Source organism: Toxorhynchites rutilus, chromosome 3, assembly GCF_029784135.1.
Source record: "Toxorhynchites rutilus septentrionalis strain SRP chromosome 3, ASM2978413v1, whole genome shotgun sequence".
Classification (NCBI taxonomy): Eukaryota; Metazoa; Arthropoda; class Insecta; order Diptera; family Culicidae; genus Toxorhynchites; species Toxorhynchites rutilus.
This window is the reverse complement of record NC_073746.1, coordinates 230,029,610-230,052,196: the sequence shown is the minus strand read 5'-3', so window position 1 is coordinate 230,052,196 and position 22,587 is coordinate 230,029,610. Positions and strand designations below refer to the sequence as shown.

The 22,587-nt window shown below is 37.1% G+C and overlaps 1 protein-coding gene across 2 annotated transcripts in view; it reads right to left on the bottom strand.

Moving 5' to 3' along the window:
- LOC129774039 (diacylglycerol kinase eta) overlaps positions 1-22,587 on the bottom strand; it is a 265,856-nt gene that overhangs the window by 148,829 nt on the left and 94,440 nt on the right. The window contains exon 1 of one of the 2 annotated variants that reach the window (XM_055777738.1): positions 17,023-18,108. The exons of the other annotated variant lie outside the window; for it this stretch is intronic. The gene's annotated coding sequence lies outside the window, so the exon portion shown is untranslated. Of the gene's footprint in view, positions 1-17,022; positions 18,109-22,587 lie in introns of those variants that run through there. 2 annotated transcript variants of the gene reach the window in all.

The following is a 22,587-nucleotide window of genomic DNA, read 5'->3' as shown; positions in this document are numbered from 1 at the left end:
TTTTTAGGTTTGAACATCAATACTAGTGATGAAACGGATAGTAGTCTGGTCGGATACTATAGCCGGATATTCGGCTCTTTATTTGCGAATCTGAAACTGAGAGAAACTGCATGTGTTCATGAAGCAAATTAAGAATTTCATTGAGGAAAGTAATAAAAACATTTTTACATGTATGAACTATGATTAAATTGTCCGTATAAATTAAATATCCCTTAATAGAGTATCAAGCTTTCTGCAAGCAATATTAAAAAGATTTTTTTTGGTTAAGGATTTAATAACAGAAAAGGGTACAATGTTGAAATTTTCGTGAATATATTTAAATAATTATAACACTAGTCGAGAAAGAGTAAGTACTACGAATTCAAATGAGCAAATAACATCAATCAATTATTTTCATTCAAGATTACAAAAAAAATCAGCGATGATAATCTGAGAGACGGTACACCACAAATCAAATTAAACGAAGCAAAAGAGACGAAACTGAATTAAACGTTACACGTGAAGCTCACGACACCTTTTAGGACTGTTTCAACAAATAGCAAACGCAAATGATAGTCAGCGTCGCGTTCAGAAAGAAAATCCCATTACTAACGAAATGGACATTTCGAATCGATCATAGTCACGTTTGGTGGTCATTAAACTTTAAGCAGTACCCCCAATTGACAATGTTTGCTAGAGTTTATCATTCAGCTTCTTGCAGTAGTGTTTACAGTGAAAGACTGTTCTTTGAAGCTGGTCTGGTGTACAAAGCTAAGCATAATCGGTCGGTTAAAAAATTATAATAAATATGATAGTGTTAATGGGTTAATGTTATAATTTGATATTAATTTAATTTTGAAATTTAGAATATTATTTATCTTAAATTAATGATAAATCAGTGTTTTTTTTTGTAACAGCAAATATTTATTGGCTGGGTAGGTCAGATACCGCATAGCTACCGGATATCCGTTTCAACTCTAATCAATACTCTATCACTCTTTCTGGGACACTATTTCGGTACGATTCATAGTTTTTGAGATAGAAATGATCAAAAATTTACTACTAAAATCGATACACCCTATTGAAAAGTTACACTTGAGTCAAAATATTCCTAATTTCTGTGGAAAACTCATATTTCCTCCAACCTAAACGGAAAAATACTCATGTTTTGTCATTCGGAATTACTCTATGGTTTTGGTATGTATTGAACATAATGAAAAAGTGTCCGGATTGAAAAGCCGTTCGGATTTTAAAGCATTACGGTACGACTTTTTGAAAGTTCCAAAAGTTGTTTCTGTTTCCAAAGCTGGAGATACGTCTCATCTGTGTGATTATCGATCGATTTCCACACTGTCAATAGACAATAACTAAAACAGTTAGCAAAAGACATCACGAAAGTTCTAAATTTGTTCTGGTACATAACCCCATAGAATGCGTCATAGACAAAAAGTAGCAGATAATTTTTCAATCGATATAGTTCATGCGCGATGTATTCTTGCTGACTAAAAAATCAAACGAAGCCATTCTGAATTGTTATCTAACAGTGTGCCAATTAAATTTTGCTTCATAATGCTTCTGACGTTTCTGCTCGTTACTTTGGAAATCATAATTCTCCAATTTCCGTCCAAGCCGACCTTCACCCCTCGGGAAGCATGCCTATCCTAACAATTCCAAATTAAACATAAAGTTTTCACCACACCATCGCACTTAGACAGATTGGCTTCTAGCGGAGACGTCTTGTTTACCGGAACTTCTCCGCACACGATGGGGAGCGCAATTTCATCGAATAAACGTTATTTTTTTCTCTTTTGCCTCGGATCCCCCTGTTTTCGCGCGATTATCATCATCCGGCAGCAAACGCGTCTTCGTGTCGTGTGAAAAGCGAAAGCAAGTAGAGGGATATCCTGCAGGGCCTAGCTTATTATTCTTTCCCATCCAGATCTACTATCTCAACCGCTAATGCGGCGAACCTTCATTAAAGTTTCAAAACAACCGACAGTTGGCCGTCCGTTACTCGATGGGACACTGATAAACGATCGACAGTCCCGAGAATGGCTAATACGTGTTCACTTATCAGGTATGGCGGGAGTTGTTACTATACTATAAAAATAGCAAAGTGTAACAACAACGATTTTTACTACTCTTTTCAAATGCCGTTGTTTTCGTGTGTGTGTGTGTGTGTGTGTGTGTGTGTGTCTTTCATTTATGGCACTGCAAAATGAAAGACTGTTTTGGGTATATCAATAAATTGAGCAGAGATGTACAGGTACGGTATTTAAAAGCTGGAAACTTCAAACTATAGAATGGTATATATCTCATCTCTCTACCGTATTTTGAATATAAAGAGAAAAATTTATAACCTGTGACCTTTCATACATTTGGATTGAGGTGAAACATAGTATGCTAAACGAAAAAAATGATACTGCGTTGAAAAACATTGAATAATGGAATGCTAGTCTAGAAGAAACACAATAAAATGTATGAATTTTATCAAAGTTCATTCCTAAATGGCCAGATGTTCAAAGTAGCATTAGCAAAAAAAATTCTTGTTTAAATAGACGAGCATATTTTGTTTGACAAGTCGACAATTATAATTTTTTAGATAAAAATGGAACAAAGAATCCCTACCAGTTGAAATCAGAAGGAGCAAATATTTACAGAAATGAAAAACGAATTTTGAAGAGTGTAAGAATTCGTGAAGCATAGAGCAATTTCACACCAAATATTTCGACCGCTGTCCCGACACTCTTAAATTTTTTTTGAAACTTTGTATGTATGGTGGCAGGTACCAAAAATCAATATTTTCACTATCCAAATTCAATACCAATTTGATTTGGAATCCAGACGTCTGCTTAAAATATGATGTAGGGCGAAGTTGATAAAAAATAAATGGACTATTTTTTAAAAAAATATTGGGTCATGTTTTGAGCTATCAAAATTTTTAATATTGAACACAATTTTTGGAGTGAGATTTTGTAACGTTGTATCTAAAATGTTATTTTTCAGAAATAGTTCATTGATTTCTCAACAATTTCGAGTAATTATTGGGGCTAAAAAGGTCAATTGTATCGGAAAATCAATCGATAAAAAAGGTCAATTGTATCGGAAAATCAATCGTTATTAAAATTGATCATAATAATGATCAATAATGAAAATATGTGTTATTTAAATATGCGATAATGAAAAGTGTTATTTTGAATAGTTACCATAAGGTTCAAAAAATTTAGAAAGGTAGTGTCCAAGGCTCGACCGCATTGTCAATGTAAAGCTACAAAATTGTTGCCGGCGAGAACAAGCGTTGCGGAACAAACTTTCATCTTCAGTTTTTGCCGAAGAACACAGAAGAACATATCCGGCTTGAAGCACGCTGGACTTTTAAGCTACTTCAACCCGGAAACAATGCACAAAGAATGTTTTCCATTTTCCATTTTTCATGTGACAATATCTTGTTTCGCCTGAAGGTTCGAAATTTTCTTCAAACTCCGAGAAGTTAAAAGTGTCGCCCACCATAGTTTAAGCCTCTACTTCTGCATCCTGTCAGCTTTGCATGAAATACGTATGGAGCGCAAAGCGCCATCGAAAGCACTTATGCTCCTCTCGACGAGAAAAAAGCGAAAAAAGTCGTGGTCGAAGCGCGGTGAGCCGACCCAAACCATCGCAAAGCGCGGATTGACGGCCAGGAAGGTTTTGCTGTGTGTTTGGTGGGATTGGAAAGGAATCATCCACTATGAGCTACTCAACTATGGCCAGACCCTCAACTTGGTTCTCTACTGTGAGCAGCTTGACCAGAAGCGGCCAGAAATGATCAATAGGAATGGTGTTGTTTTCCACCAGGACAACGCTCGGCCTCACACATCTTTGATGACCCGCCAGAAGCTACGGGAGCTCGGATGGGATGTTCTATTGCACCCACCGTATAGTCCGGACCTGGCACCAAGGGATTATCATCTCTTCCGGTCCATGCAAAACGCTCTTAGTGATACTAAGTTGGCCTCAAAAGAGGCTTGCGAAAACTGGCTGTCTGAGTTTTTTGCAAATAAGGAGGGGGGATAATGAAGTTGCCTTCTAAATGGCAACAAGTTTGCGAACAAAACGGCGCATATTTGACTTCAATTGGATAATTAAATATATAAGTATGTTGTTAAAAAGCGTCAAATTTCGATCAGAAATACGACATTTCTTTTCTCCCAACCCTATATAATACAATGTATAACAAATCTTAGAAAATTTCCGATTCGATTGGTGTGCAAATAATTAGAATACATTCGTAGCGAAAGTAGTTATTAACGTTTATTCTATTCCATAAGATCGTAACCTGTTTTCTGATAAAAGACATAGACATAGGCCAAATAAAAAATTGAAAGAGTGTCGCGTCAAAATCTGCTGTTGTATATTGTGTTCTACCCACTAGTACCACATCTGTTGAAAAGATTTTTTTCTGCCATGAACAATATGTGGACGATGAAAAAGTCAGGACTCTATTTAGAAACAATGAAAGTTATGATAATTGTCAAACATAACTTCGATCTGGAATGTGACAAACTTTATAATAAAACTTCAGAAACTCAAAATCTCCTTCATAACGTCGTTTCATCATCTGAATATTCCATCTTTGTAGCGAACAACGCAGGTTCATCTATGAATGTTTTATTATTTTGTTTCATACTCGATTTTATTCATTCAATAAAAAAAATATCAAAAGATATATTTTTTGTTTACCTGTCCCGTTTTCATACCTGAACTATTTGGTCAGCCTAGCTAAGAGTCATTCATACATCGAAATTAAGTGGGAAAAAACAACATTTTTGTCCAAACATAAACCACAGAGCATTTTCTATTATTGAGTGTTGAACATGGCACTAGAACTACTATATTACTTATATTTTATTTAGAATATTATTTTGATAAATAGTATATTTATTTTAAATTTAACACCAAATTTCCATTCATTATGTATAGACGAGAAGGTCGGGCCAGCAAAACTTGTTCAAGTGTTCAAGTAGCTATACTGCCGCTCTACGCATAGTTGTCCCATGTTCCAAAATCAACAATTGTGAAAAATGCAATCAAAGTTTTCCAGCATATTTGTCTACTAAAAGCTTTAAACATTTCAGTTTAGTAATACACCAGGTTTTTCATAAGCAGTAAACTATTGTCTAATGAAACGTGAAAGGTTGCCCTCACTAGGATCAATCAAAAATTCATGATGGGACAGTTATACCTAGAACCAGTGTTGTCACACGTGCATATTTATCTGAGTGGTACAGATTTTTTAGTTATTTTTGGTACAGATTATGTACGGTACAGAGTATCACTTGGTGCTGCTGATCATAAAAGCATTTGCAATGCAATGATTGATCAGTTTCATAAGGACAGAATTCCATACAAGGATCGTCTGAAAGTATTCGCGTCGGACAGTGCGACGTATATTTTGCCCCAGATAATCAGATTGAATCGTTTGTGCCAGGCTAAAAAACGATGCTAAATGAACAGCTGAATTATTCTTATTTGATATTTCTCACTAATAAAACGCATAAAACATCGTTTAAAAAGAAACATAATATAAATTTCATTGTTATTCATTTACTATGGATCTACAAAAATACATGGTGGGGCAGTTTCGTCTAGAATATCAACATGGGACAATTGAGCTTAATGTTGTTTTTTTAAAGCTGGAAACAAACAATAACTTTTTTTTGTTTGTTTTCCGGATGATTATCGTTTTCGTTTTCGTATCGGATGATCGTTTCATCCAAAAAGTAGCATGGTACAACTATGAGTAGAACGGCAGTATAACTCTTTGAAAATTGGACTTATTAGAGTCACTTGGTTGCATTCGATATTGACGTTTACCCAATTTTATGTACCAATTTCTCACTAAGGAATGCCTGACGGATACAGGAGATTTTTCGAATTTGAACATAGTGTCCGATAAATTAATAAATATTGACATTACAAAGTAAACCTCGCGCAAAAATATCAGAAGAGTAGATTTTTCCCAACCTTGTGAGCAGATGTGTCAAAAAGTGTGATAATAGGGCCATCGTTCTTCGTGAATAAAAACAATATAAAATATGAAAGACATTCATTCAATATTTATTCAACGAATAGCCGAGTGCCAGTGAAACACACTACATCGAAACCCCTATTCCTAAGCCGCTTTCGCTCGAAACGAAAAAGGAATCCATGGTACCAAAATCGGCTAAACGATTCCGCTCGCGATTCTCCCGTGCTCGGAGGGAGAAGGTCTCCTGTTCCATCGCCACCGCCGCGTGATAGATTAAGATTAAGCATGAACAAAATAAATTTTTCCTTTGTGTTTTGCATCGCTGACTAGCGTTCTACATCAATATTAGATAACACGACATGTGTACTCGGTGGAAATAAGATCGTTTCCTCTCCCACGATAAGTAAATTATTCGTCGTGATAACAAAAAATAAACCCTTGTTCAACTTTTCCTCGGGCTCAATTAATGTTTGAGTCACGAGTCACGAAAAGATTCAACAACGTTGGCTCGAAAAAAAAGAAATAAGGTATGATTACAAAACGTAAACTCGGCTTCTCGAGCCTGAAATTGGATTCGTTCGTAATCGTTTAGGTTATCCCAACGTGTACGGTGTTTAAAAGAGGATATATCCATTTCTACGCATCCATAAAACAAAAGTCGCGCCTCGTATAATCGTCGGCTAGAAAATTAAATCTCTCTTCCAGTTGGTTGAACTTCTTGATGAATATTCCAGTGTGTATGTCGAAGCAAAAAAAAAATCGGGAAATCGTTTACTGTATATCATTTTTTCATCGTGGAACCGTTTTTCAAAAAACTTACGAGTACGAGCTCCCTATGAATGTCATGGATAGACGTTTGATCAAACTTGTGCGCGGATGTATACCGTAATCGGGATTCATAGTAGTGATTGCTTCAGCGACGTAACATTTATATACAATAAAATGATATAGCTTTTTGAACGCATTGAATTAAACAAGGGAATACATTCGAGTACCTACATTGCACGTGTGATACAATGCACAATGGTCCAGGGAACGAATTTAAGGGGAAATTTGCATCTAGAGCTCGACAGGTATTTTGTAGACAAAAACTATCTTCGACAAAGTTTTTACATATGATGAAGCGCTTATTTTAATGTTTTCAAGAATAGGGTGACCAAAATTTAATCATTCATCCAAAAGAAATTCACTATAAAATATCCAACTTTTGTTCTGTTGCACCGAAAATTTTTTTTTTATAAATTCGAAAAAAATATGAGTAGTTTATATTTTAACCAACAAGCCATCCATATATCGGAAAATAGGCACTGCTACAGGAAAAATTTGAACACCTTTGTTGATGTTTTCATTGAAAAAATACAACTATAAATAATTTAATTTAAAGTCAATAAATGTACCGTGTTAAAACATAGTAGTTAATTGTCAAAGAACGCATGAAAATGTTAGAAAAACCCTTTCTCTGTAGAAGTGCCCTTCTTGCTATATATTGACGACTTGTTGGTTATTGTATGGGCTATTCACATATATTTTTTTCAGAATAAAAAAAATGTTTTAAAGAAAATTGAATTTTGATTTAATACTTTTTTCAGATTAATAAAAAAAAGTTTGATATTTTTTAATGAAAATTTTGGGAATTTCCTGCATTATATTCTGTGACTAAAACTTTTTAGGTCTTACAGTCGCCATCATGATGGCCAATAAATTGGCATAAAACTCGCTTTGTGCCAAACCTACGGTTTCGTGCTTCAGCTAAACATGAAACAAAAAATTAGTATTATAAGGATGCACGAGCCCAATCTTATGGCTAATGGCTAATAATCTTAGACCTACGAACCAAAACTAATGATAGAACACTTACCTAATCTTATTACAGTGTGTATTTTATCAGGGTAATTTCTACAGAATAAAAGTTATTGTCAGTTTTTTGTGCATTCTATTGACAGAATTCCATTTGCAAGCTACAAGCATGGATGACGAGAGAAAACTTATTCTGAAATTGCACTCGTAGTAGTTGTGACATTTTCAGAAGAGATATCTTACAATAGTTCGAAGTTAGTCGGCGCTTTGTATTCTGTACTGATTTAAGTAGTCTGGTACACTGGATCCTTTTTTACGCGATTTTCTTGAAATTACGCGATTGTCTCGTTGGGAAGAAACATTCTGTGAGTGCGCGTGTCAGTGTTATTTTGACGATAGTGCGCCGATTAAGGGGCAATCTGTTTTTACGCGGTTCTTTCGAAATTACGCGATTTTTGTTTTGCGTGAACGCATCAATCGCGTTAAAAACAGTGTAATGCCAATGTGCGGAACAATGGCTTTAATTTGCGGAAAGGAAGTGTTTTCAGATAGAAAAAGGGAATGATTAAAGCTTTTGACGGTAAAGGTGTTTATTAGAAAAATAGGACTAACTATCAACAAACATATGCAACTGTCAAAAGGCCAACAATCAAAGCTGAATCAAAGTTGTCGGTGAGGAACATGTAGCGATTTTAAAAATAAGTACGGCTATAGAAAATAGCCAATGAATTTCATAAATTTGCCAATAAAAATCTTAAAACAATACCTATTCCTACCAAACCAATCATTTCGACCAGTGTGATATTTAGTTGTCAAAATATAAAAAAATCATCAAAGGAAGCAAACCATGTTTCGAAAAACTCATAATATTATTAGAGAACATTGAAAAAAAAAATTAAATCAAAATCTTGTGAGCAAATGATACAACCCGTCATTTTGACCGGTCGGTAGTTGTGTTGGTAACTATAAAATCATGGTTCGTTGGCAATCATGTGTCAGAATATCGAACCAAATGTTTGGAAGGACTTGATTTCCAGTATGTTCAACAGGATTTCCTGGTTATTGAGTGTGGTCACCTAATTATTAGCACTCAAAATATATCATGACATCGATCCATATACCGGTTATAAAAGTATGTGCGGTTATAGAAAATAGCCAATGAATTCCATGAATTTGTCAATAAAAACCATGAAACAAAAAACATATTAGTATATGCAATTGTTTTTATTTTAAAATCAATCTATTTTCGAAAATTTCTTAACAAGGTGTTCGATTAAATAATCAGTTCAAAAATTATGCCTGAAATATGTTCGTGGCTCTAGAATCATGACAAAAATCATTATATTAGGTTGAGGAAAAAGTTATCCATCATTTTCTCGTTGGCTGGTTTTAGTGATCAATATCTCGGGTATCATACAATCATACAAGCAATCATACAATTCCATGTTTAGGCCCGTTGTAAAGGTGGCATTTCACACTGAAAAAAATGATTTGTTGTTTTTTTGTTTTTTCAAATCAGTTGTGAGTTACAGGGTGTTAACAATGGAGGTCAACAAAGAGAAAATTCGGTACATTTTACACTTTTTTTTATAAATGCGAAAATGAAAACGCTGAAATTGTGATTGATGTTTATGGTGCCTATACTGCAATAGCAAAATACGTGCAATTTATGATTATGATCTCTGCTGTCAACAAATGAATCATCTAAAGCTAGCGATTGACCAGGAACGATCAGAATTGTTCAACAGAAGAGGTGTTGTGTTCCATCAGGACAACGCAAGGCCACACAATTCCGAGAGCTTGATTGGGATGTTTCAATGCATCCACCATATAGTGCGGACCTGGCACCAAACGATTATTACCTTTTTCTCGAATTGGAAAATTTCCAGAGTGATATGAAATTGTAAAGATTGTAGAAATCTATTGCTATTGCAAAACTCTTCATTATAATATAAGATTATTTTCAGACACAATTCTCGAAGATTTTTCAACCACTTGCAAATAACATGTTTCTCCGTTACATGGAATAAATGTTTGATACAGAAAATATGATAGAATAAAGACAGCCTTAAATCGGACAATTCCTTTCTCGAGTTTTGCTCTTATCAACATATTCGGCGATCCATTTTTATTTATATAGATAGAAGACGATATAGGAGTACGTTTTATTACATTAAAATCCATTTCCACTTTCGAATAAAGATCAATGTTGGACCTTCCCCGGCCCCCAGAACCTCCCCAAGGGTTTCATTTGAATTTAATCTAAATTTTACATTATAGGCTGAAAATTACCCATATTTTTTTAATAAATTTAAACTCGCCGAGTGTATGGTATAGGATTTCAAGCGGTTTGAGTACCAAAATTTCCTATACTACATCAAATTTGTTAGTCCTTTTTGAGCTATTGGATATATAGGTATATATGATCCTCAATAAATGATCAACATAGTCAGGGATTTTCTCAGATGCATGTATATAACGTAAAACGTTTGTTTTACTGTAGGAAATTATGGAATCAATTCCATGTGGTTAATTATAAATTCAAGTTTATTCAAGAAATTGAGAAAATATAAGGATTTAGATCCGAGGTTCTTCCTATATAGTATATGATTGTCGAAGTAGAACTGCTGTGTTTTGTTTTGTTTACGTTTTATTTATAACCGTCTACTGTGTGTTTTCCGCACTGTAAATTGTTCATATATGTTTTGCCGTATATCCTGTGGTTAATGTTCCCATTACCAGTGTTAGTGGACATTAAAGTGACTTGTATGGAACATTTTGTGGATTTTAAAAGTCCTCTGTAATTGTTTCTGTCTGCGCTATTCATTTGCGTTCGCATTGTTTATGTACATCAGCATCACTCAACAGAATCAATCGCAAACTCGTTGAACATACTGCCTACATCTGGGCGTTATCAACTACCGTCGTATAGTGGTGAATTGAACCGAATTGCTACAAACTGTCTTCATTACCACAACAAAATGGATACCTGCAATGTTTGCACGAGACCGCTGAACTCAGGTAGGGCAATAACCTGCAGCGGAACATGCGGTACGGCATTTCATCATACTTGCGTAGGACTTACTAAGGTCCAATATTCATCTTGGACTGCCAGTGTTGGGCTGTTCTGGTTCTGCAATGCTTGTCGCTTGAATTTTGAGCCAGCCGTCTACGACCGAGAAAAAACCATCATGAAAGCTCTACGTGAGCTAATGATTCGGACTGATTCAATGGATACTCGTCTAGGAGTCTACGGAGAAAATCTTCGAAAAATTAACTCAATAATTTATGGAAAACAGCAACAAAATCAACAAAATAAACCAACACATCAATCAACGTTTTTGCATGACCTGAATCGCCTTACTCTAGATGAGACTTTAGATGATCGCACAAATAATACAAGGTCCTGTTGCGATACATCGTTCTTCGAGGTTATTGATGAAATCAACGGCACAATTGCATGACCAACAGAAAAGTTTGTAGTTGGTCCCAACAAGCGGGTGCGGATATTACCATTTCAAACCACCAATATATCCCGTCCCACGAGCAGCATTCCACCACGTAATAACCTTTCGTGCCAATCCACTCCAACACAAACTCTGAATCGTACCGCGAGGGAAGTACCGCGAGGGAAGTACCGCGAGGGAAGAGTCTAGAAGATCTCTCTTTCGTATCCTTCAAAGTTGTCATATCAAAAGCCGTATCTGAAATTGTTGGTGACTCATGGTACTGGCCTGATGGGGTAACCGTACGTATGTTTGAGCCTAACCAAAAAAACGGATCATCCATCCGTCACCTAACTGCAACTTAGATCATCGCATCACAGGACGCACAGAAATAAGCACTATGGAAGACTCCTCTCCGTCTGACACAGTCGTGCTGCATCCTGAGTCTAACCAGCAGTGTCCTAGTCGTCCTGGCTCTGTGTTCAGTTCTGGAGACGGGGTCTTCCGTGCTACCCCCTCTGGCAAGTACACTCTAAATACGAACATTTCATACGTTGAAAATCCTTCACATCGCAGCTTCTCCAACTCTGATAGTCTTCATCACCTGGGACGCAAACCGTTCAGTATTATGGGAGACTCTGAGCCCCCCAGCACAGTCGAGCATTTCCTGCCTGCGTTCAACAGTCGTCCCAGGCCTGTGCTTGGGTCTGGTGGAAGAGTCGTCCAGCCTGTAATATCAGGAAAGTATCCATTGTTTTCATCTTGTTCTCCACATAATGGATCTTCGCGTTACAGCGACCGTGTCCCGTGTAACTATAACACACTACTGGAAGATAACGTACTCATCTATTACCAGAATGTTGGAGGCATCAACACGTCAGTGGCGCAATACAGATTGGCTTGTTCAGACGCCTGTTACGACATCTATGCATTCACGGAGACATGGTTAAAAAGCAGCACACTCTCTAGGCAAATATTCAGCACGGAGTTCACAGTATATCGCACTGATCGGTCACGAGACACGAGCCCCAAAAGTAATGGTGGTGGAGTTTTACTTGCCATTCGGTCAACTTTTCAATCTCGACAGCTCCATCCACCGAATTGCACTGGTGTTAAACAACTGTGGATGTCCTTCACTCTACAATCAAAATCTGTATTCATCTGTGTAGTATATCTGCCTCCCGACCGAGTAAGAGATTCTGAATTGATAAATCAACACATAAATTCTCTCTTCTGGATTGTATCGAAGATGAGTACAAACGACGACATTCTTGTTATTGGTGATTTCAATCTATCTTCACTCAAATGGTGTGTAAACGATGCCGGATACCTCTATACTCAATCCAGTTGCTCAAACATTGGACCCTTAGCGGCTGCCCTTCTGGATAGTTATAGTACTGCAGGTCTCCGTCAACTGAATAGTGTATCCAATGCGAATCATAGACTGCTCGATCTATGTTTTCTCAGTCAGGAGCTAATTTCCAACTGCTCAATTTTTGAGGCACCTGAGCCACTAGTGAAACATTGCATCCACCACCCACCTCTACAAGTATCGCTAAAATTGTGCCAGGCTTTTCCTTACCGAAACGCCACAGGAAGCATCTCATACGACTTTTGGAAAGCTGACTTCGTTAGAATGATCGCTTTTCTCGACAACATTAAATGGGATGAAGAAATGCGAGGTTGTGACGTGAATGTTGCATCGAATATATTTACAAGTATAGTTGGTTACGCAATCGACCAGTTCGTACCAAAGAAAATTTCGCTCTCACTAATTCACCCTCCATGGTCCAGTCATCGTTTGAAGCGCCTAAAAACCTCTAAGCGGGCTGCTCTGAAGAAGTTTTGCAAACTGCGAACAGAAGAATCGAGAAAGAAATACATACGAATCAACAAACAGTATAAGGCGCTCAACAAACATCTCTATCGCAATCATCAGTATCGTCTTCAACATAAGCTTAGATCTAATCCCAAAAGTTTCTGGAATCACGTGAAAGATCAACGTAAGGAATCCGGCCTTCCTTCCACGATGTCCAATGGAGATCGGGAAATGTCTACCGTTGATGGAATCGCCGATTTGTTCATGGCACATTTTCGCAGTGTTTTCGTTAGCGAAGTGGTTTCTGATGAACTCGTTTCAAATGCTGCAAGAGAAGTTCCCATGCACTTAGCCATTGAACCCCTTCCACATTTATCGATAGATGACGTCCGTAAAGCTGGTCTTCGTTTGAAAAACTCCACCTGCATTGGTCCTGATGGAATCCCCGCCTTGGTGATTAAATACTGTATAGACGTCCTGAGTACACCACTTGCAGCCATATTCAACCTCTCATTAAAATCTGGAATTTTCCCTAACGGTTGGAAGGATTCTTTCATTTTTCCTGTTTTTAAGAAAGGCGACAAGCATTCTGTTACGAACTATCGAGGCATTGCCGCATTGTGTGCTGTGTCCAAACTTTTCGAGTTAATCGTCCTAGACTACGTTAAACACAGTTGTTCCAGTTATATAGCTGCTGAACAACATGGATTCATGAAGAAAAGATCAACATCAACAAATCTAGTGCAATACACATCATTTATAATCCGCGAGCTTGATAACGGGAAACAGGTTGATGCTGTCTATACTGACTTCTCGGCTGCGTTTGACAAAATCAACCATAAGATTGCTGTTGCCAAACTAGAGCGGCTTGGCTTCCATGGTGCACTCCTCAACTGGCTTCGATCTTATCTCACGGGTCGCGAAATGTCCGTCAAAATAGGTGATCATGTTTCTCAATCTTTTCCTGTGTCATCTGGTGTACCACAAGGCAGCCATCTCGGTCCATTCGTATTTCTGCTGTATTTGAATGACATTCACTTCTCAATCAAATGCCAGAAGCTGTCTTATGCGGATGATTTCAAGCTGTACTTTGTCATAAACGATCGTACTGACGCAGTTTTCCTTCAACAACAGTTGGACATATTTGCTGAGTGGTGTCAAAACAATATGATGATACTGAATGCTTCGAAATGCTCTGTCATCAGTTTCTGTAGGAAGAAATCACCCATCTGCTTCACATACTCTCTTCGTGGGCAGTCACTAAACCGAAAGTCTATTGTGAAGGATTTGGGAGTAATGCTTGACTCTCATCTCACCTTTAAACAGCATGTGTCATATGTCGCCAGCAAAGCATCTTCTCTGCTTGGATTTATCTTTCGCTATGCAAAGGATTTCAGAGACATTGCATGTTTGAAAACCTTGTACTGTTCAATAGTCCGCTCAACTTTAGAATACTGTTCAGTAATTTGGGCGCCGTTCTACAATAATGCAGTCAATCGTATTGAGTCCATACAGAGAAGATTTGTACGCTTTGCTCTTCGAAAACTACCCTGGAGGGATCCCGTTAACCTGCCAAGTTACGAAAGTCGATGTAATTTGTTGAGTCTGCAACTTCTAAATGTGCGTCGAGACCTGTCTAAGGCAATGTTTATTGCTGATCTATTACGGTCAGATATAGACTGCGTTGCACTTCTCCAACAGTTAAATATACACATAAGACGAATAAATTTACGTTCCCACCCGTTTCTGAATATTCCGGCATCTCGTACAAACTATGGTGCAAATGAACCTCTGACCAGCATGTGTAAAATATTCAACAAATGTTATCATATATTTGACTTTAATCATTCTCGTGCTAGTCTTAAGTTTATGTTTTACAATATTTTATCACCATGACTATTGAATGTATAACTTGTTTGTAATAATGTAATAATGTTAGTGTTATGTATAAGATAGTTTAAGTAAGTTGTATCTGTTGGTTTGAATGTAATCTGTTGATACTTAAAAGAAATAAATAAATATTTGACCGTCCGACGCGAATCCTTCCAGATGATCCTTGTAACGTATTCCGTTCTTATGAAATTTCTCAATTGTTGCATAGTAAATGCTTTTATGATCAGCAGCACCAAGCGATACTGCGGCGTAAAAGTCGTCATGTACCTTAATGTTGCTTTGTTTGTTCAAATGTGAGAAATTTCACACGCGGAAAAAACCTGCACCAGATTTATCTGGAAACGTACAGATTTTTTTAGTTATTTTTGGTACAGAATCTGTACGGTACAGGGCACAGACTTTCGTCAAAGAGATGCACACTATGTATTTTTAGGCGAAAACAACGAAAATATCTGTGCCTTCCCAGATAAATCTGTACGTGTGACAACACTGTTCGGGATTAGCAATCAGTTTTTATAAGTGGTTAGTGATTCTTTAAACGCGAATTCTAGATTACCCTACCAAACGAAATCCTGAAAATCGAACCAATAACCGAACCGACGATGTTTTTTATAATCTGTCACATGGCGTACTATTAAATCATCACATATTTTTCACGACAAAGGGTACCTTCCGAGGGTATTATTCCGAGAAATCATGCGTGAAATTCATGCAAAAAAATGAAAACTGTGCTGAATGAGAATCTGTTTTTGAAATGAAATGAGAAATTTCAAGTCCTGACCGACACCTTCAGTCAGGGTAAAACCGACGTCTGATTTGTTTTTCACAGACAGGAATGATGCGTTCTCACTTTTTGTAGGTGCCTCTTGTATTCGAAAGACAAAACGACTGAACTGAACTGATAATACAGCCAAAACCAACGTTGAATCGAGCATGTCAACAAAAAAGCCTCGCAGAGCTCATGGTATCCCTTCGTTCAACGTTCATCGGCATATTTCACGTGAATGTTCACCTACGTTGGGATCATAATATGTCCACATAGTATATACATAACCTCTTAATAATTTGAAATAATTGTAACAAGTTTTCCCTCTTTTCTTCAAAGGTGTCGGTTTTTCCCGACAGGGTGTCGATCTCACCCGCACTCCCATTTATTTCACCTGAAAATAATTAATAATTATAATTCCTGAATTAATAATTAATAATTATAATTCATGTTGCTTAGTTCGAGCTGTCTCTTCTTTTTCCCCGCTGGATAATTTGATCCTGGCGATGTGCTACAGAATTGATCGTGCGGCTCCATCGAATGAAACATGCAACTTTCAAATCACCATGCACACCCTCCACAAATGTTCGACGAAGAAATTTTAATCAAAGCAGAAAGTTTTCTGTTGCTCATTCATTTATTTATCTTAACTTGCAAACCACTTTGTATTCAAAAAACTTTTCTTCAAATTCCCTCATCGCGAAGCACCGCCATTTGCATAAGAACCACAGTTGAGATCAAGAAAACTGGTTGGTATAAAAGAAAAGCGAGTAAACGGAGCACGTTTTTGTGCATTTACTCCAGCAGCATCCCGTCCACCGCTCGACAGCGTTGTCACGATGGCAGTTCTACGATAATATTGCCCGCATCGGCCTGTGTACGGGTAAGTGTGAGTTTCAGTAGGAAACATGTTTTTCGCGCTTCGCCTAGCGTATTTTTCTCCGGCTAACCACCCTCCCGCAATATCTCTGAATTTTCAACCGTTGGCAGGGAATACATCACATACACGTACGAGCCGAGATTACTCTGATGTGTGTTGAGTTTAGCTTCGGTCGAGTGCACTGCAGATAGAATTTCACAAACGATGTGATCCAAATAGAAGCTGCAGTAGAAAACCGCAGCGCGCAGTAAAAATATGCCATGCAAAACTGTTGGCGGATGAGTGCGGCAGCGTTTGATTGATCTCTTTTGGAAATTTTCACGTTCCACCATTTGCCAACCATTTACTTGCTATTCGTGCAAAAGCGTGAGCCAAAATCAAATCGTAAACGCGGTTTTCACTTGATTTTCATCTATCACCTTGGAAGTCACTCACCTTTTAACACCCGCTTTTTGTGTACTTCCGGAACATCTGGGGACGTCATCCGCATAAGGTAGAATCGAATCGGCGCGCTTTTATCTCCCCGCAGTTAATACTAATATTGTTTATTTGGTTTTAATTGTTTTTGGAGCACATATCACGAGAGCAAGATTCACGTGGCTATTCGTACGTAACGTTCGTATAGGAAAAGTTTTACTTTTATCTCCGCTCGGATGTTTGTCTCATGATTTGTTTTTTTATGTTTTTTCCTCCGATTCCAGTTTCCACTTTCACACAGTTTTTGATATATCTGCTACAACAGCACTAAAACTCCCATTATCAATTAATGACGGCACATTTGTTCTCGAGCTAGTGCGGATCAGTTTCTTTTTTTTTGTATGTTTTTCTTCTCAATTACAGAAATAGAAACACGTGCTTGGCGTGACCAATCAAGATTGATCACCGTTGCTTTCCTCCTCAGATCTAGGAGAAATGTCAAGAAGACAGAAGGCAGAATGGGTAGGCTAACAGGATAAGGAACTTGTACGATGGAACAGGTTTGCACTTCACAAGTAATGCTTTTCAATTGTTATTAATAATTGAGATCTTCACTTCACCTAACTTTATTAGCCCTGTTATCAGTATTAGCAGGATATGGATTGCGATAGAACCACACAAAAGACAAATCTCAGAAACTTCAATTCTTCTCAGTAAAATCCTCTAAATCTCAACATCAACAAACAACATTCTAACAGTATTGCCTTTCTCAAGAAGAAAGTGTCCTTGAACTGAAACTTTAGTTTCTCACTTTCACTTTTCTTGGAACAAGAACGTTCACTCGCTTCACCGTTTGCTGCTTCAGCTGATACAGTCCCTGTCTTTGTTTTGTTAAGTTTTTTATTAAACTTACAAAGTATAGATTTTTTTCATGGTTCACATGTTACACCAATCTGCATGAGAAATGCATGAAATCATCTCATCGCTCATAATATTTTTTATTGATTCAACAGTTTATAAGGGGTAATCCATGTGTGCTACTAGCTGATTCCAATTCTAATTCTGGAATTGTTCCTCCGGAGTGATGACGGTGTGAAGCTAGTACCTAGGCGATACTGACTCCCCATCAAGGTGTGCGAATGAGTTTTGATCTTCGCAGGTCTCATTCGCCAGTCTTTTCTCTCCTTTCTCACTTTAGGTTCCCATTCTCTCCTCTCGCAAAGTTTGCCACCTTCCGTTTCTCTGCCGCAATCGGGGCCCGATATCAGGACAAAGGAGAGGAAAATGGTGCTGGGAAAATCATACAAACTCAGAGCACCGCAACAAGCTTCTCGGGAGGTGAGGACAGGAAAGACTGTTGCTTCATGCCAACGAAAGGCTGAACACACTGCGGCAGAAAATTCAGCTGATGCTACGCTCTTTTTTCGCAAGGTGGGCCCTTGGTAGAGAGAACGCGAAGAGGAGTCGCCAGGTATTGCTGCAACGTAACGTTGTTTCAAGAAGGACTCTGGAAGAGTGACGATGTTTGTTTTGTTTTGAAGTTCAGGCGTGGGAAATTGTTTATGTTTAGCTTGTGTTATATTAACACGTTAAGCCCAGCGTCGATCCGTAGGGGCCGATGTTGAGCTTTTCGGTAGAAAATTACATCATTAGTCATCAGCAAACAACATTTTAAATATTTTTTTTAGGAAGAACTATATAAAGCTATCTATATTAATACTAGTTATAACATGCACATTCAGAGTTCTACTAAATGTATCAACAACAAGGTCTTGAAGAAAAAGTATTAAAGAAAATGTAACATTTGATTTTGAGCTATTTTTGTGCAGTACAGAGGAACTTCGATATAACGTACCCTCGTTATGACATAATCTCGAAGTATCGTACATTTTACCTCGATATAAAATACGAGGTGTGTTCAAAAAGTATCGCGAATTTTGTGTTTTTTTTTAATTTATTTATAAATATCTATTTTGTCCCCTCAAAGTAATCCCCATGAGAGATTATACACTTGTGCCAACGTTTTTTCCAATACTCGAAGCACTTCAAAGAATTTTTTTTACTCATCTTGTTCAGCTTTTCCTTCGATGCCGTCTTCATCTCAATTCCACGTCATAACCATAAACTCACGATTCGTCATTAGTTATGACCCTCTGGAGCAAATTTGAGTAGTCGCGGACAGAGTCAACAGCTCATTGGCAATGTTCATGCGAAGCTGTTTTTGGTCGAAATTGGGCAATTTTGAGACGAATTTCACGGCGACCCGTCTCATGCCCAAATAATTGATAAAAATCGAATGACACGAGCCAATCGATAAGTCTAGGTCATCAGCAACTTCTCTAACGGTGATTCGACGATTAGCAAATACCATTTTCTTCACTTCATCAATTTGTTCGTCTGTTGTTGAAGTGCTCGGGTGTCCGGCACGCTCTTCGTCGTTCACATCTTCTCGGCCTTCTGAGAACATTTTGTACAAACGTTGCTTCGGTCTAAGGTAGCTTCTCCGTATGCCACAGTCAACATTCGGAATGCATTCGCGCACTTATTTCCGTTTTTCACACAAAATTTGATACAGGTTCTTTGATCCATTTTTTTGAATAGGTAAAAACGAAAACGAGTGAGAGACATAAGCACCAACATAACACTACTAAATAATCGAAATTCGAATATATGTAACCCACGAAAATTCAAAATTCGTGATACTTTTTGAACATACCTCGTACACATTTTCAACATATAACAACGTCTCTTCAGAACCAGTACCTAGAGTTTCATGAACAAGAAATTTAATACCGTGTCAATCTTACAGGTTCACGAAGGTCACTTAGTGGCCTCGATAGAGGTTTCTAAGCTCCAATAAGAGGATTGAAAAGTTCATAAAAATAATTTTCCTGTGCGTTGTGCATTGTGTATAAGCTATTTGTAATCTTATGTCTTAAAACCATAGTCCATATCCAGGAAAACCATATAAAACGTATGGAATGGGTACTTAAGCCTGAGATTGTATTTGTCATTGCATGTTATGACGTTTTGACGTAGAATATTACCTGCTTGAGATTGTGTAACATTTACCCGAAAGGCATTCACCAGAATTCCAATCACCGGATGTAACAAATACCCGAATGCGACAGGTACCCGAATGTAAAGCTATGTTTTATCAAAAGGTTTTTTTTTATATTTTATATTAAATTCTGATAAGATTTATTAAATTTGTTATTGATGATTTGTACATTAACTGGAATCCAGAAACTCATATATTGCATGAGTAGAGCCAAAACGAGAAAAAGCGTCATTGTGTACTATATTTTTGCAAGTTTTGAAAAAGTTAAATAATTTCACTTTTATTGTATTTTTTTTTTATAAAAATAATGATGGTGCCATCTCATTTCCCTACAAACGTTTGAGCGGGGCGAGTTATCTTATTGATAATAACGGAATTACTGTATTATGGTACACTGTACTATTCCAGACGGCAGCGAAATTTTCGAAATGGTCTTTCTCAAGACCGAATGCAAGTTGTTTTGCTTCAACCATCAAACAGCCGTCTTTCTCAATGCTAATGTCACACACAGTGGTTTTACTCGATTCTAAGGAAGATACATAAGGAAGATACATAAAAATCACACAATTAGGGCAATTTTGTTCGTTAGAAGCACCGCGTCGATTTGCATACCGTCTGGTGAAGACTCCCTTTGTATTTTTGCATCACATCATATTTGAATCTGTACTGTGGTGTTAGTTTGAATTTCCTAAAACGCGAGCTTTTCGTTTGAGGAACAAAGTTTTGAGCGTCAATACCTATTTGTCGGTTCTACGAAGTGGTATATTAATCACTTCATGATAAGAGTTATGCTGGTTACTTCTTGGATGGCACTAACGTTCCAGTGGAACTTTTGCCTTCTCAACGTAGCATTACTTGCGTCATTTTTATTAGTAGTACTTGGTTGAGATTTCTATGCCGAATAACACGCTCGGCCACGTAGACACAAGGCTGGTTATTTATTGGACCAAAAACTTTCAATAGCCCAAAACTGCTTATAAAGCAAATTATTAAAATCACAAAATTCTATAAATATGAATACCTGCTTGAAAGTCCATCTTTTTCATGATTTGATGGCTGTCCGAGCTCTAGCAGCTGAGCAAACCCAAGCCAACCCGAAACATCCTTGACCGATCAGGAATTGAACCCAATACCTATGTCCGTATTAGCCTTGAATTTACAATGGAATTCCCGCTTTAGTAGATACCCGAGAACGGTCTCCTAATGCGATAGTATTCGTGTCCAGACAGCAGAGCAATCCGAAGCCTAATTCCAGCCGATCTTCATGCCCTACATTCAATATGCAATTCCGCAACACAGAAAAGTCCTGATATAACTATCTGTTGAGAAAATAAATTTACAAGTATTCCGGTTGAGCTATCCCTATCTCAGGTTACCACATTGAACCCATTTCTATGATTTCATTTTTTTTTAAAGAAAATAACTTTCGTCTATGTTCTATTTCAAGTTGTGCGGACTCAAACTATTAAAGATTTCACAAGCATTGTTTAAGTAAAGGTCCACTACCAAAGGAAGAAACAATAAAAAAAACAAATAATAACTATCACTATTATAGTCTAAAGATAAGAAAATACAAAGCGAAGCGAAGCCTTCGAATATTCCGTAGTATTTGTAAAGAGTTTTTGAAGAATTATTTAAATGGATGAATGAGCATTTGATCAATGTTAGTATGTGAAATGACGAAATTTTTAACGGATATTTGTATTTTCTTATCTTTAGGCTATAATAGAGATGGTTATTATTTGTTTTTTTTAATATTTATATAGTTTGAGTAATCAAATAGAATAAACAACAGAAATTTCGATGCAATCTAAAAATCTATTCTATATTTATTTGAAGCTGAAGGGAGTTTATGAGAATTCGTTAACAAACATAGACAACTTGAGATAGAATATAGGCAAAAGCTATTTTCTTTAAAAAAATTAAATCATTCAAATGGGTTCAATGTGGATTTTTTTTATAATTTTATTAATGAAATTATTAATTTTCCATAAATGATGGAATTAATTTGATTATGAACATTATCCAGCCATTTGGATCACGTGGCTCATACACGCCAAAGAAAACTGTCAACTACAAACAGTTGCCAGAAATTCATTGAATGAAATTCATATATATATATATATATATATATATATATATTATAAGATATGCATAGTCAATTTTCTTTTGATTTTTTCCATTTTTTCAATTTTTCTAATCATCTCAACTATCTTCCAAAGTATTCTATCATTCTGATTTGGGTGAAGACAAACTCAACGATGTATAAGGAGGCAGAAGGCATTTTACCATTCATCTGGAAATTTTAATAAAAAATATTCCCAACAAAAAAAATCGATTCTGACGTCAATGATCCGAGAACAGAAAACACACGAATCCAACGAACTCTACGGTTCGCTAGAATTGTGATGCAGAGAGTCACAACATCGCTCCCGAAGCCATGTCTTCAATTTGCGAAACAAATCTCCCACATCTCTTATTCCCACCTTCCTGCGAGGTGGGCAGAACATATAATCTTTACG